General features: G+C 41.6%; 1 non-coding gene across 1 annotated transcript; it reads right to left on the minus strand.

Moving 5' to 3' along the window:
- Positions 1–8496: 8496 nt before the first annotated feature.
- LOC111767089 (U1 spliceosomal RNA) lies at positions 8497–8659 on the minus strand. The gene has a single exon (XR_002798987.1). It is a non-coding gene; the product is annotated as a U1 spliceosomal RNA (small nuclear RNA).
- Positions 8660–16044: the final 7385 nt, after the last annotated feature.

The following is a 16044-nucleotide window of genomic DNA, read 5'->3' on the forward strand; positions in this document are numbered from 1 at the left end:
TCGGTAGAGGTGGGGTCTGGCTGCGGACGAGGGGTCGGTCCAGCTCTGGACGAGGGGTCGGTCCCGCTCGGGATGAGGGGTCGGTCCCACTTGGGACGAGGGGTCGGTCCGGCAGCAGACGAGGGGTCGGTCTCACAGGGGTTGCGCGGTTCGGCTGATGGGGTCACCCGGAGAAGCCGGCGACGAAGGGGTCACCCGGAGAAGCAGGTGATGAAGGGGTCGCCCGGAGAAGCAGGCGACGAACTGGGGACAAGGGAGGCCAGGCCCTTGTCGGGGGCTCTCAGGACTGGAGGGCGCACGGCAGAAGAACTACCGCGGAGACAAGGTAAACACGCAAGTCCACTTTATTGAGGGAGAGGCAACAGTTTTATAGGGGCTGGGGAAGGCTGATTGGTCGAAGCCATGCCCTATTCTGATTGGTTGCCGGCAAAAGGTCAGTGGGCGGTACTGGACGGGGGAGGGGTGGTGGTTAGGGATTGGCTGTCGCTGTTGCTGGGGGAAGGGGCAGGGTTTAGGGATTGGTGGCTGCTGTTGCTGGGGTGGAGGGCAGACTTGAGTTTCCCGCCCACACCTGGCTGTTGCTGTTGTCGGGGGAGGGAAAAGGGCAGACTGGATTTTTCCGCCCACGCCTGGCTGTTGCTGCTGTCGGGGGAGGGGAAAAGGGCAGACTGGAATTTTCCGCCCTGCGCCTGCGCAGGGAGAAAGAAGGCATCGTGTGGCGCTATCTGGGAGGAGGGGCGGCCGTGGAAGCATGGCTGCCGAGAAGGGGAGACCCGAGGGCACTCTGCGCCCATGCCGAGCTCCCTTCAGGGGTGGCGGTGAGTCCAACCAGCCACCCTATTATGGGGGCAGCGGCTTGGCCTGCCGCGGCTGCTCCCCTGCCAGGCCAGCAAACCACACTTCAGCCTGAGGGGTGACCGCACACGTGAGCTCTCTTTCTGATTGGTCTCTCCTTATACAGTAGTCTAGTAAGACTTCTTTAGATCAGGATAATTAGCTTGCCTATAGAGAGCGCCTATAGAGAGAGAAGAATCTAATTTGCTAGTTCTTTTAAAGCCTAATAATGGAAGTGGCACTGCAACACTTCTATATTATACTAATCAAGTCAAGTTACAAGGCCAACACACATTCAAAGAGAGGTGAAATAAAGTCCACCTTTTAATGGGTGAAGCAGCATGTATGTTAAAGAGGGAAGGAATTAATGATGGCCATATTCGAAGCTTCCAGAAAGTAAAAATGCCTCTGTTGACAGAAATAAAATTGGCTAACTCCATAAGTGAGAGCTTTGTTTGCAGAAGTTCAGATATTTTTCCCCGTATTGTTTCAAGGAACATTCTGGAGTCATCCTTAAAGAGGTGATGAACATAGGAATCAAAAAGCTTCAACTGTGATAGAGAAATAAACCATTCTCATATTCTATAGTCTGTTTTAGAATATAATCATTCAGGGGCATTAGCACTCTGAGGGTACAATTGTCTGTTTGTGAGTAGTTGATAACCTGCTACCAAGTATCATAACTCTACTTTTAGTCCTCAATTGAGGACCAATTAAAAACCCCTATGATGTCGAATACCCTTTGAATCTAGTTCAAACATTGCAGTTTTAATGTTTAAATGTGCTTATTTTCTTCTTAATTCCTATACCTTCTCTCTATATTTTTGCCATTCACAACATATCAAAAATTGGGAAGAGAAAAAATACTGTAGTATGACACATTCAGTGTAACTGAGTCTATCTACAAATGTATCAGAGTAGTTTGTAATACAGATCTTGTTTTTTCTCCATTGTCCAAAACAAATGCTAACCAGCTGCTCTTAGATCTATGTAGATCACCGTGATCATGTTGCTAGGTAATGTGGCTGATGTTTCAGGAAGAGTCCTTAAAGCCAGAAAGTCACTTAACTTGGAGTTTGGGGCCATACAGGATATCCAACTTTACATTGATGGACCTAGAAAATTAAAATATATGTAGAGCAATTTCTGTCTTGAGACCATTTATTCCCAATTATTTAGTATCTTCATAGTGATTGTCTAGGCATGACTCAATAAATCTCCAGATTATATTGGATGTAATTGTAAGGCACTTTTATTTCATTTTGTTAGTTTTTAAAGGATTTTGAAGGATTTTCAAAGGATAAAATTGATCTAAGGGGTTGAAATAGTACTTTCAGTAGAAAAGAGAATTGAGCAAAACCATGCTAGTAGATAGTTTTTGACATTTTAAAAGGGCACAAGATAATGCCTATCTGAACAGTGAATATATAACCTAATGGCTAGCCTCTGATTATATAGGTTTTTTTCTTGTATTAATAATCTGTTTTGATATTTAACAGAATGCTTTGCACATAATGAATGCTTAATATCTATAGAATGGTTGTTTAAGAAAGATAACATCAATTTTTAAAATCCAGTATGCTATTTAAAATATTACGTGTTGTTAATACCTCTGGAAGCAGGATCAGATAAATCAATTAGAAAATAACCATTTCCGGTAAAGAAAATTATGTAAATTTAACTTCAAGGTAAGTTTAAGTTTACCATTAGATAGGATTTTTGAAAAACCTTTTCTTCACAACTGTGTAATCAAAGGCAACTAAATACCTCTTTTGTTGACAGTCTGATCATTTGACAGAGTTCAGAATGGTGGGGTCAAAGTAGGGAGGGGAGAGAAAAGGTGTTAGAATTGTTGAGAACTTTTCTTATAGCTCTAAGATTGTACAATTTTGAGGAGAACTAAAAGAAAAGAACTATTAACTGACTCCTCAGATGGGTATTATGACTAACAGCTGGCTATAATTTATTTGTTTGCATTTGAAAATAAAACATTTTAAGTTAATGCCAAACTGTCAGTTTATATATTTAAAGTAATCTTACTGTTTTGTTTTTTTTAAGGTTGAATGTGGAATTTAAATTCAAGAATACAGTATAAGCCACTGGATGTTGCTTTCTAAATGGATGCATAATTGAATTTGATATGGAAAAGAGATGATGATTTCATATTTTAGTGAATGTAAAACATTGCATACAGGTATTTTCTAAAACAGCTTTTCGCCCTTAAAATTGCAAGAGGGTGGGAACATAAGGTTTGCCATATTTTATCCAGAAATGCTGGATGAAGGAAACTCATTGTTCTATGAAAACAACATTTTTGTCACTAGATTGTTTTATTGAAATGCCATTTCAGAGTTCAGATTTCTTGATCTTTCCCTTGCCTTTACTCACATATATATGCAAATGAAAAGAACACAAAACCATTTCTCTTACAGTTTTCTAGCATCTAAATGCAAACTGTTTCTTTGAGTATATCCACATTTCTTTTTTTAGCTGCCGTAATTGTTCATGAAATTTAAATGGAAAAGCTTCATCTTGAACAATATACTATGAGTTTGCATTATTCAATATTAATTTATATTTCAAAATTCCTATACACAAGCCAGTGACTGAATTTTTCATAGAAAGCTCCCTTTCTAAAGTAAGAGTGGAGTTAATTTAAACTACTATATAGAATTTGAAAACAAGGTTACATGCAGGGCACACTCAGGAAGGTTCTTATTATCCTATCTCATTCCAGAAAATAACAATTTGCTATACAGTTGACATTGAACTTGTAGCATTAGGGACGATTCAGAGTCAGGGTCAGGACATTGCTGTGGATATAATCAGGCCAACCTAACTTGGGGATGCAAAGAATATCATAATAACAGTAAAAAAAATCAGGATATCTCTGATTCTCATTTGGCTGTCCCCAAAACAGACCAAAAAGAGCTCTCCTGGACATCTCAATGCATGTATCCCATGGTGCTTGCAAGCTCATCTTCTAGGAATCAATATGGCATCCATGATTTTCCTGCTTTCCTGATATGGCTATTTGCCTATGATATCTGCAAATGTTACCACTGGCTGCTTGAAAAGACTTAAGTTATTGATGCCTTATATTGGGGATGCTAATATAGGCTGAGGTTCTCTGCTGGGGGCCCTTAACTGTGGAAGGCAGTAACACTGCCCAAATTTTGTGCCTTGTTGCTGAAGCCATTGGCATTTGATACTATTGTCACCTTGGCTTTTCAAATCCCCAATTTATTTAGTTTGGACAGGCTCTTTTATCAAAGTGTCTTCATCCAAGGATTCATGCATATTAGTTCATACAGGCTGAATCAGGGGATAAACTAAATTCAGATATTATGAGTGTCCAGTATAGTCCTTCCCTTTTAATACAGGCCAGTTTTAGTTTGCATCAAACTTGTATACTTTGACTCGTGTTTCTCATGTGATGAGTCATTTTTATAGTTAGGTCCTTGATATTTTATAGAAATTGAGCATCGAAAAGCTCAATCTTCAGTCTTCTGGAAATATGAAGAAATATCTAAATTTCAGAAGGAATAATGTTTGGGCACAAATTGGAATTAATATCATACTAATAGTAAAGATTAAATAAATGTAACATTTTTATGGATCAGTTGGGTGGCTTTTCTACTCCACAAGCTGTCACTGGGGTCACTTGTGCAGCTGCACTTATCTGGAAGATAAGTGGGGCTAGAAGGTAGAGAAGGTCTCATTCACAATCCTGGGCCCTGGGGTTGCCTACTGGCTGGGACTACTCTGCGTTCCTTCATGTAGCTTCTCTCTCCCAAAGCAGGGCCTTTCCATGTGGCCTCAGTTTGTAATAGGATAATCTGGACTTTCTGACAACATACTGACTGAGTTCTAAGAAAGTCTAAGTGGAAGCTATAGGTCTGTCAAGGGCTATCAAATCAGCAGTCAGTTCATATTCAATGGGAGGGGAAATAGAATCCATTATTTCCTGGGAGGATCAGTGTAATCATACAAGGAGGAAGTGTTTAGTCACCACAAATATTGGGTTTCATAGTTTCTTTTTTAGCCTTGTAATTTCATTTCCTCAGTGCAGTAAGTTAAATTTATGCAGAATTTGTTGACTGTACTCTGGTGACTGAAGGGATTATCAGTGTTCATTCTGAATAGAAGAAGAAAGAGGAAAATGGCACAGCCCAGGGGCATGGTTACAGTCAGTGAGACATGACTTTTAGGAAATGAAAAGCTTGTTCAGGGGAAGGTGGCTGGCAAAGTAATAAGAGAAAAATGTAATAGATTTAGGGAACATGCAAGTATTTTGTAGAGATTCTTAGAAAACTAAAGAAACATAATACAAGACTTTCCTCAATAATGCAAAACTGAAGCTCATACTAATTTTGGAATTATATATAGGAAGAATGAATCCTTAAGACTGGAAAATGTGAAATCATTTGGGCTATACAAGGATATTTAACAAAGGAGTTAAACTTTTTCTAACAGGCAATCATAGAAGAGGTAAGCACATTCGAAAGGGCTAAGGTCTCCATTGGCATACTCTTGGTTTCACATATCCCTGTTCTGATAATGTTGTACATTGAGGGAACAGTAGTTGTTTCAATTTTTCAATGATTCCATTGAGAAAATACAACTAAGTTTTTACTTTGAGTTTTATGATGGTAGTAGAAGCAAGTGTTACGAAGAGAATCTTTATTCCAGAGAGGATAATATGAATATTTTCTTAGGGACTGAGAACTATGATCAAAATTGTTCTGTTGTTTTGTTCCTGGGCATTCATCCTACTGAGAACAAAGGACAAATAGCACTTATTCCTAAATTCTACCTTAATTCATATTGATTGGTAACATATTGACCTTTTATTTCACTTATCAAAATGCTACCCTTCCTAAGAACCTTGCTTAAGATGATTGTTTTTAGGAAGTTTTCCTTAAAACATATAATGCTCATTGTATTCTCAGAAGGTTATTGACCTTTAAAGATTTTGAAAAAATCTACCAGGTATAAACGTAGTGATATTTTAGAGATATAATTATAATCAGAACAGATTTTGGGGGAAGCAGATGTGACTCAAGTGACTGAGCTCCCTCCTACCACATGGGAGGTCCTGGGTTCGGTTCCCAGTATCGTCTAAAGAAGACAAGCAAGAAGCTAGCTGACCGGACAGGCTGGCACAGTGAGCTGATGTAACAAGATTATGCAACAAGGGACACAAAGAAGAAAACATAATGAGAGACACAACAAAGCATGGAGTGGAGGTGACTCAAGTGATTAGGCTCCTCCCTCCCCCATGAGAGGTCCAAGGTTTGGTTCCCAGTGCCTCCTAAGAGGAAGATGAGCATACAGTAAACAGACACAGTGAGTGCAAATATTTGGCATCATAATAGCATTAATACCGTTCATTTATACCATATCCATTTATACAAACTAATCTTAAAATTACTTCCAATTCTATGGTTCTAGGTCAATTACTTATAAAAGTATTTTAAAACTTGTTTAGGTCTATTTTCACTGTTATAAAACAAGAGAGTGACATATTATTAGAGTTAGGAATGAAATGTTATTTTAGAGATATCTGAATTCAATATGTGAATGAATACTAGATTAATGTTAAATTATTGATATAGTAAAATTTGGCTTCATGTATAGCTGTTTAAATGTCATTAATTTCTAGAAAGAAGAAAGAAATTCATGTCACTTAGAGTTAAAAGAAACAGTGTCATCATCTTTACATAATAAGCAAAATTGCTATGCTCATTATTAAAAGCAAGTACATACTAAAATAGAAGGGGCATAGACTCTTCATTAGAAGCAGAAATTATTCTTATTGGTAAAGGATTATATGATAACTTTTAATTTCAAAATGTAAATTCTTAATTGGTCTCTAGAGAAGAGAAAACTCTTCCCTCTATTTAAGTTATGTAAGATATTAATTAGTGGTAAAATTCAAATATGTAGTAACCTCTACAGCATTGATCTAAACCACCAGAACAGACAGTGACCATGAGACTAGAGCAGGTAGCTGACAGTCTCCTCTGGGCCTCATAATATCCCTTCAGTCTGATGGATTGAGGGGAGAACGCTAAGGTGGCAAGGGGAACTTGAGAGAGGGCGGTGGACTGGGGACAATGTCAATTTATCAGTTGGAATGGAGATATTTATGTATTTTAATAACCTGAATGCTCATATGGCAGAGAAATGTCTGGACTTTAGTCCTAGCTTTTTTTTTCATCTTCTATTTAATCAACTACATTCTTTGACCAAATACATTATAGTGCATTGGCAAAGAAGATTATTTAGTTTCTGTGCTCTGAAAAAGCTATTAACTAGCTGGAACAAAGTGATTAAAATACTTAGAGAGCTAAGTAAATTATGCAATTGTGGCATAGATTTAAATATTATTTACGATGCGAGAAGAAAGAGATCCTTGTGGCCTAGAGTAATAGGGAAATATGAAAGTTACCACGAGGTAGTGGAAACTTGAGCATGGTTTTCAGGGATGGGCTAGTTACATATGCTAGGCATAGACGAAGATGGAGGTTAGAACATACCTCAGGTAAGGAGAACAGAGCAGCAAAGGAACTAGGGTGTTTATGGATCCAGGGGGTATGGGGCATTTGGTAGCATGGCATGTGTAGGGTAATGAAGATTCGTGTGTCTTTCAAAATAATGCTATGTTATTTTGATGTCAGGCACAATTTGACAAACCTGTATAGCATATCAATTCACTTTACTAATTTTTATTCTTTTAATTTTTTAAAAAGATTTATTTTTTATTACTCTCCCCTTTCCTGTCTCCCCCCCACACCCAGTTGTCTGCTCTCTGTGTCCATTCACTATGTGTTCTTCTGTGTCCACTTGTATTCTTGTCAGCGGCACCCAGAATCTGTGTCTCTGCTGCGTCATCTCGCAGAGTCAGCTCTCCATGTGGGCGGCGCCATTCCTGTGCAGGCTGGACTTTTTTCATGCTGGGTGGCTCTCCTTACGGGGAGCACTCCTTGCATGTGGGGCTCCCCTGTGTGGGGACACCCCTGTGTGGCACAGCACTCCTTGCGTGCATCAGCACTCTGCATGGGCCAACTCATCACTTGGGTCAGGAGGCCCTGGGTTTGAACCCTGGACCTCCCAAGTGGTAGGTGGATGCTCTATCTGTTGAGCCAAATCTGCTTCTCTATTAGTTTTTATTATCAAGTAGTATGTTCCACAGATTTTCTTATTCCTACTCTGGCCACATTTCCTCCAGATTGTAAACCCCATAGAAAAAATATTGTCTGGATCAATATAGTCTTCTCAAAATTACCATCATTGCTTAGCTAGGAAAAACTGGCCTGGTTCACTGGATTGATAACTTAGAAAGATTAAAGTTACCTATTTTTTGCCCATAGTTAATTTTTTTTCAGTTAATTATTTTAAAATCTATTCCTGTGTCAAGTGCATACCAATTGAGAAAGACAGCACTAGAAGATCCTCTCTGTTTGTATCCCTGTTTTTGACTCTGTAGAGTAAATATTCATAGAAACCCACTTTAAACAAACTCAAACAAACAGAAGTAAACCTTTCTTAATATCTCTGTCCATGCGTATAACTAACAGTTATAGATTATTGAGTTATGCTTTCTTTAACAAGCTATAATATGTATATGTATATACAAATATATATATTTTTTTCTTTCAGGGGAAAGCACAGACACATCCCCCACCAACACAAATTAGGCAGTCGAGTTTCCCCCATGTCAGGAAATCACAGGGGTCAGCAGCTCCCCTGTGCAATGGATCAGCATCACCCTGGGAAAGCCACTTTCATGATCATGGTATCTCCTCTGTCAGGTAAGTATAGCTATAACATATTTTAAGAGAAAAAATATATCTAAATATATATTTAAATAGATTAATAGATAAAAATAGATGAAGGAATGTACATAGATATGCCTTCAGTTTTTGCAATGTAATGCCTACGATTACAGAGTTAAAAGAGAGAGGTCTACTCTTAGGACTTTTATGTTCATCTTTTCCATATTTTTAATCTATACTTAGAGACTTTTATGCAGTGGATAGATCAGTCTCATGTGTAAAGTCTAAATGTTGTGAAACTTAAGCTTATTTTCCAAGTACAGGCATATACTATGAGACATGTTAAAATGTAGACCAAGAAATGTTCTGTTTATTCCCTGCTTACAATGAGATGTCTGTAAGTGCTGACCCTTCATGCTAGCCATGTCTGAGTTTCAAGGAGAATATTCAAAATATTTAATCATGGGCACCCAGCCAATCAGAAGAGATTAGCATAAACTGAAGGATGACTATTCTTGTGCAAAATAGCTGATTTTCTTTTGTATTTTCCCTCTAAATAATAATGATGAGTCACACTGAATAAACTACTCGCTGGCAACTTCTCTTTATCCATATTAATGATACCATGTATATTGTTTATGAAAATAATTATTGTTATTTAGTAATTAATTTCTAAACTCAAGGGAGGATGAGATTTTCCCCCTTTATCCCTTCCTTCTCTTCTTTCCTTTGAAAAACCCAGAAATCAAATTGATAATTATTCGGTGCAGGGATTTTCACTTTCTTTTTAAATTTCAGAATTCTTGTTCAAGTGAAATCTTCCCCTGGAGCTCAGTACATAAAAGAAAGAATGTAATATTTATTTTGGTTAAGGAAAGTAAGTGAAAGAGTTTTACTCAGTCAATCTCCCACCTTTCTAGCTTGTGGAAGAAGAGAAGATACTCAAAACTCCTTTGGAATATAGCACAAAATGAGGAAATCAAGACCCAGGGAAATAGAATGCCTTTCTTAAGGTTAATATTATATATTACAATATTGCACTGTATTATAGATTAAGAATTAATTATGCTAATATATAAGTACATGAAATTTATTGGTTAGAGAGTTTATCAAAGTTTCAAAGTTTAATTAGGTGGGTCAGTATGTATGAAAATTCTCTGTATATTACTATAGTAAATATAGAAGTGTTAAATGAGTAAGAGAAAAATATATTTTAAGTATTATATGAAGACACAGATGAGATATGGAGAAGAAAGCTGCAGAATGTTCAGGTTTGGACAACCACAATAGTGGTGTGAGTCCCACACTGAGCTAGAATTTGATTGAGTGGAGGAGAGGATCTGTTTCACAAAAATTTTAGCTTGTTCTCACATAGTGACAGCACTAAAGTAAGCCAAACTAAGTGCAAATGAAAGAAATTCTAACAAGGAGAGAAATGAAACATGATCATTCAATAAATGTTCTGATATTTCAGGTGAAGATTAGGAAGTGCTTAAAGTGGCAAACAAAAGAAAGTTTAGAAAAAAGCTTGGAGAGAAAATGAAAGATGTGCTGAGCTTGGTACTTCAGTTTCTTAGGAAAGGAAATTGTCTGCCTTCTCTTCCACTGGTGTGACCTTGACTACTAACTACCAGTGGTTCCTGGGAACATCCCCAAGAATAAATGACGATTTGGACTTATATATTGTTTCTGGAAAAATTCCTGAAGTAAAGACTTGAACCTACATATTTTTCTTAAGAAAATTGTCCCTGAATGGCCAACGATATAGCCTGTGCATAAATTCAAAATTGTTTCCAAGTGTACTTAGTCCCCAAAAAGTCCAAATAAGTAATATAGGCCCTACAGTCTTAGAATGTTCAGAAAGGATGTAAGACTGAAGGTCTATTCAAGGTTGCATCCAGATGGAATGTGGAAGATATGCTAAATCCAAGCTGGCTTGGAATGTGGGGAATATGTAACTCACCTGGAGGAAATAACCTATCTGATACTCAGATCAAACACTGAAGAAACTAACCAAAGGTCCGTTTGCATACCATCACCCTTTGTCTCCCTAATCTTAAACCTCTGTATAAAAGGGACCAAGAAATGCTATTTGGGGCTCACCTAGTCCGGCTGGTCAAAATAAACCAACTTCCTTCTCAGAGTTCTCATGTGCTGGCCTTCAATACCGTGCACACTCCACTTCTCTACAACATTTTGGGGGCTTGTCTGGGATTGCGCTGAGAAGGTCAGAGGCGGCAACAGTTGTTTGCCCCTCCCGGACATCTCCGAGGAGACTGGAAGGGCCAGGGTGAAACCCAGCCCTGGGTGCCCCTAGACAACCCATTTGAGTCCAGAAAGAGGTTGTGGTCTTCGCTGGAGCCCTCCCGGATGAGCCAGAGGCACCAGAAGGTTTGAGAGACCCTGAGAATGAAGCAAGGAGCTCCGCACATCGGACTGATAAGAGCCCTGGGGGCATAGTGCAGGAAAAGCCTAATTCTAAAATTAGGAGGGAGCCTGATCAACTCTCAAAGGGGAGGCCCTAGTACTCCTGAGAATACAGGAGGAAGCCATCTCCTCTCCAGGTTCGAGGAAAGGAAAGGGGGGTAGTTGTGTGCATGTGCTTGTGGCAACTGAGTGAGACACAGAAAATCACTTCTACAGGGCGAGTGCAGAATCCTGATCCGCGGTTCTGTGGTGACCTCATACAATCAAGGTCGGTCTGGGGGGTCCCTGCAAAGGGACCCTCTTCTGTATCGGGGGCTTATACCGATCCGCTAAGGTTAAGGGGTGCTGAAAGCTCCCGTGAGGGATGTGGCCGGAGACAGATGAAGCGTAAGGCTTGAGTGACTGTTGTGCACCGTCGGCACAGGGTGGAAATGGGAAACACACACAGTCAAACCCCGTTAGGTTGTATGCTGAAAAACTTCCCCCGTGCATTCCATGAAGATGTATATGGCATAAGGTTTCAGTCAGGAAAGCTTAGGATGCTTTGTGAATTACAATGGCCAGCTTTTGGCATGGGCTGGCCCCAGGAGGGCACTTTGGATCCCCAGATCATCCGTAAAGTCCATGATGCAGTAACTGGAAATCCAGGGCATCCAGACCAATTCCCCTACATCGATACTTGGGAAAATGCTGTGAGCCAAAACCCACCTTGGTTAGGGAAGTGTGTGACTAAGGAAGCTAGGATTTGCTTAATACAGAAACCGAGGAGTGCCGTCCCAGGGACTAGACCAAACAATCACCATGCAAAGGGCCCAGAGAAAGTGTGCCCCAAGTTCAATGCCAATCCACCCATTTTAGAAAGGCCACATGAACATGAATTTCCACCACCTTATGCGATGACTCCCGCCCTGGCAGTACTAAGGAATGAAAATGAGCTAGTCTCCCTAAGCAGTGCCCGGTTGTCATCATCCACGCGGAGAAGTGCGACGCCCAAACCGTCCCCACTGTTGCTTTTATCGCCATCAGAGAGGGCACCTATACCATCCCTGCAGTTGTCTTTATCACCATCTGCACCTGAGAGCCCTACGCCATCCCCACAGCAGCTTTAACTGTCTCCACAGCAGTCTTTGGTACCTTCCACAAGGGAAAATGCAGACCACCTGCTTTTACAGCCGGTTGCTCCTGGCAACCCCACTGCAGCGATGCCTGTTAGTCAGGAAGGAGACGCTGAGAGGGGCAACACAAACCACAGGGCGCCCTGGGGGCAGAGGGAGCAGAGAGAAGGGCTGCCTTTCAGCTACCTCTCCGTGAAGCCCGGACCCCAATCTTTTACGATGCAGATGACCAGGTTCAGGGGGGAAACCGGACATTCATCTATCAGCCCTTTACAACAACGGATCTCTTTAACTGGAAAAGCCACACCCCACCATTCTTGGAGAAGCCTCAGGCCATGACAGACCTTTTCCAGTCCATCACACAGACCCACAGACCCACCTGGGCTGATTGTAAACAACTTATAATGACTTTATTGAACTTTGAAGAGAGAATGGGTGTCACAGGGAGCTCTAACCTGGCTTAGAGAGCACTCACCTGAGGGAACTTTGGACAGTGATCAATATACCCACTTGCAGTTCCCAGAGGAGGACCCCCTGTGGGATCTGAATAGCGTTGTCGGGCTCAACCTACTAGAAACGTTCCATAGGGCCTTAGTTGAAGGATTCAAAGTGGGGAGCTGCAAGGCAGTGAATATGGCAAAGACCAGTCAAATTCTACAGGCTCTGGATGAGAGCCCTGCTCAATTCTATGAGAGACTGTGCGAAGCGTTTCATGTATACACACCCTTTAACCCAGATGCTCCTGAGAGCCAAACAATGGTAAATGCAGCATTTGTTGCCCAATCACAGACTGACATCTAAAGAAAGCTGCAGAAATTGGATGGGTTTGCTGGAATGGATATCTCTCAGCTCATGGAAGTAGCTACTAAGGTCTATGTCAACCGTGATGTAGAAACAAGGAAGGAAGAAAATAGAAAAATGAAAAAAAGGTAAATCTTCTGGCAACGGCAATTGTGGAAAAATCCATTCCTGTATCAAGGAAAGTAACCTGGCAAGCCCCAGCCCCAAGGAGAGGGAAAGGCCCACGTCTAGGGTGAAATCAGTGTGCGTACTGCAAAGAGGATGGACATTGGAAGCGAGAGTGTCCCAGCTGGCCCCTTAACTCAGTCTCTGCAGCCAAAACAGCCAGAAAAGCTAGTGGGGCATTACAACCCAAATGCTGGGTCTGAAAAGGTTCAGAAAAAACCCCTGCAGATCAGATCATTGAGCTGGCAGGAATGGAGGACTCTGATAGAAATTAATAGGGCTCCTAGTCTCTCGGCCCTGCAGAGCCTATGGTCAGAGTCCAAATTGGGGGCCGCACCATACATATGATGGTTGACTCTGGGGCTCAAAATTCTGTAATGACCAAACCAGTTGGGCCTCTATCAAAAAGATAAGCCACTATCGTAGGTGCAACTGGCAAAAGTGCCCAGTGGCCCTTCCTTCAAGCCAGGACCTGCAACATTGGTGGAAATGAGGTCACTCACGAATTCCTTTATCTTTCAGAGTGCCCATTCCCCTTCCTGGGTCGAGACCTGCTGTCTAAACAGTAGGCTCAAATTACCTTTGATGCCACAGGGCAATCCACACTGACAATGGGGCCACAAGACCCTCCGAAAATAGCGCTAACCCTTCCTCTGCAGGAGGAATGGAGACTGTTTTGCCTCAGTGAGACTGGCCAATCCATGGCCATGCAGCTCCCCTTTGAAGATGTTCCTGAAGTATGGGCAGAGGGTAACCCAGTGGGGATGGCACATGACATTCCTCCAATTATTATTGAAAATAAAGCCTACAGCCAGTCCAGTAAGCATAAGGCAATATCCAGTTCCACGTGAAGCGCAAGAAAAGTCCAGCTACATATTCAGAGATTACTGAATGAGGGCATATTGAGGCCGTGCCAGTCTCTGTGGAACACCCCACTCTTCCCAGTTAAAAAGGCTGATGGATATAAGTCCAGGACTTATGAACAGTTAATTCGGCAGTAATAACCCTTCATTCTGCAGTTTCTAATCTTTATACTCTTCTCAGCTTAATACCCTCATCGGTAATCTACTTTTCATGCCTAGATATTAAGGATGCCTTCTTCTGCATTCAGGTAGCACCCGAGAGCCAGCCGATTTTTGACTTCACATGGGAAAATCCAAACTCAGGTGAAAAACAGCATCTAACATGGACATGATTGCCTCAGGGATTTAAAAATGCATCCACTATTTTTGGACAAGCCCTGGCCACTGATTTCAAATCCTTTAAGGCAGAAAGCCATAACTGTTTTCTTCTCCAATATGTAGATAACGTCATTCTCGGAAGTCCCACCTATCAAGCCTGCACTGGTGGAACCCATGCTCTTTTAAGCATCTACGGCAAAAGGCTATTGGCTGTCTAAGAAAAAAGTCCAAATCTGCTTACCTCAGGTCAAATATCTAGGTTATAAAATAACACAGGGGCGCCGTGAATTGGGACTTGAAAGAAAGAAAGTGATCTGTGGTCTCCCTGAGCCCAATACCTGCCGGAAGCTGCGAGAGTTCCTTGGGGCAGCTGGATTCTGCCGCAATTGGACCCCCAATTTTGGGGTCCTCATGCACCCTTTATATGAAGCCACAAAGAGGGGAGATCATGATCCCTTGCTCTGGGAAAGCCCACAGAAAAACGCTTTCACTGCTCTCTAACAAGCTCTAATGGAAGCATTGCGCCTTGGACTTCCAGACCTCACTAAGCCGTTCTACCTCTACACCACAACCGCCAAAGCATCACAGTAGGAGTACTCACTCAATACCTAGGTTCCTGGCAAAGACCTGCAGTGTATCTATCCAAATACTGGACACTGTAGCCCAGGGATGGCCTTCAGGTTTGCAAGCCATAGAAGCTGCAGCCATGCTTACAGTAGAAGCTATAAAATTAACTTTTGGGCAGCCTATAATTGTCCAGGTTCCACATGCAGTAATCACAATCTTAGAAGCCAAAGGAACACATTGGCTGACTAACAGTCACCTGGTTAAATATCAAACCCTATTATGTGAAAATTCATCCATCCAGCTGAAACTTGTAAAAACCCTAAATCCAGTGCTACCCGTGGAGCCAGGGGTTCCAGCCCATAACTGCCTGGAATCATTGCAAGAAGTATATTTTCCATCCAGACCTCCAAGACCAGCCACTGGCAAATCCTGACATGGAGCTCTTCACAGATGGGAGTAGCTTTATGCAGGGCAGCAATCGGCGAGCAGGATATGCTATAGTAACATCTGAAACCACAGTAGAGGTGCAACGCCTCCCAGATAACACATCAGCACAGAAAGCTGAATTCATTGCCCTCACCCAAGCCCTGCAACTTGCAGCTGGAGCCAAAGTTAACATCTACACAGACTCCAAATACGCCTTTCTTACCCTGCATGCGCATGGAGCCTTATACAAACAAAAGGGGCTCATTAACTCAGGAAGGAAGAGCATTAAATATGGCACACAGATCTGGAGCTACTAGAAGCAGTTTGGAAGCCTGTCAAGGTGGCTATAATGCACTGTAAGGGACACCAGACAAGCCACAGCCCCATTGCCCAGGGAAATCGGAGGGCAGATGCTGAAGCAAAAAGAGTGGCATGGGAAGGATCCCTATCTGAAAACCTGGCCACCGCTCTCATTTCTCAACCTCTTAATTATCAGAACCTCCAGTATACAATGCCTGCTCTCATCCTGCAGCCTCTGAGTCGCCAAGAGCCACAATATACTCAAGCCAAGAGAGAATGGATACTCTCTGAGGGTGGGACACAAAGAGAAAATGGATGGTGGACATTGCCTGATCACAGAGTAGTTGTGCCACAAATATTAGCAGCAACCGTAGTTCAAGACTACCATGAGAACACACACTTGGGAAAAACCCATCTTAAGGAAGTGTTAGAAAGATTCTTCTACAT

This window comes from Dasypus novemcinctus, chromosome 6 (genome assembly GCF_030445035.2).
Source record: "Dasypus novemcinctus isolate mDasNov1 chromosome 6, mDasNov1.1.hap2, whole genome shotgun sequence".
Classification (NCBI taxonomy): domain Eukaryota; kingdom Metazoa; phylum Chordata; class Mammalia; order Cingulata; family Dasypodidae; genus Dasypus; species Dasypus novemcinctus.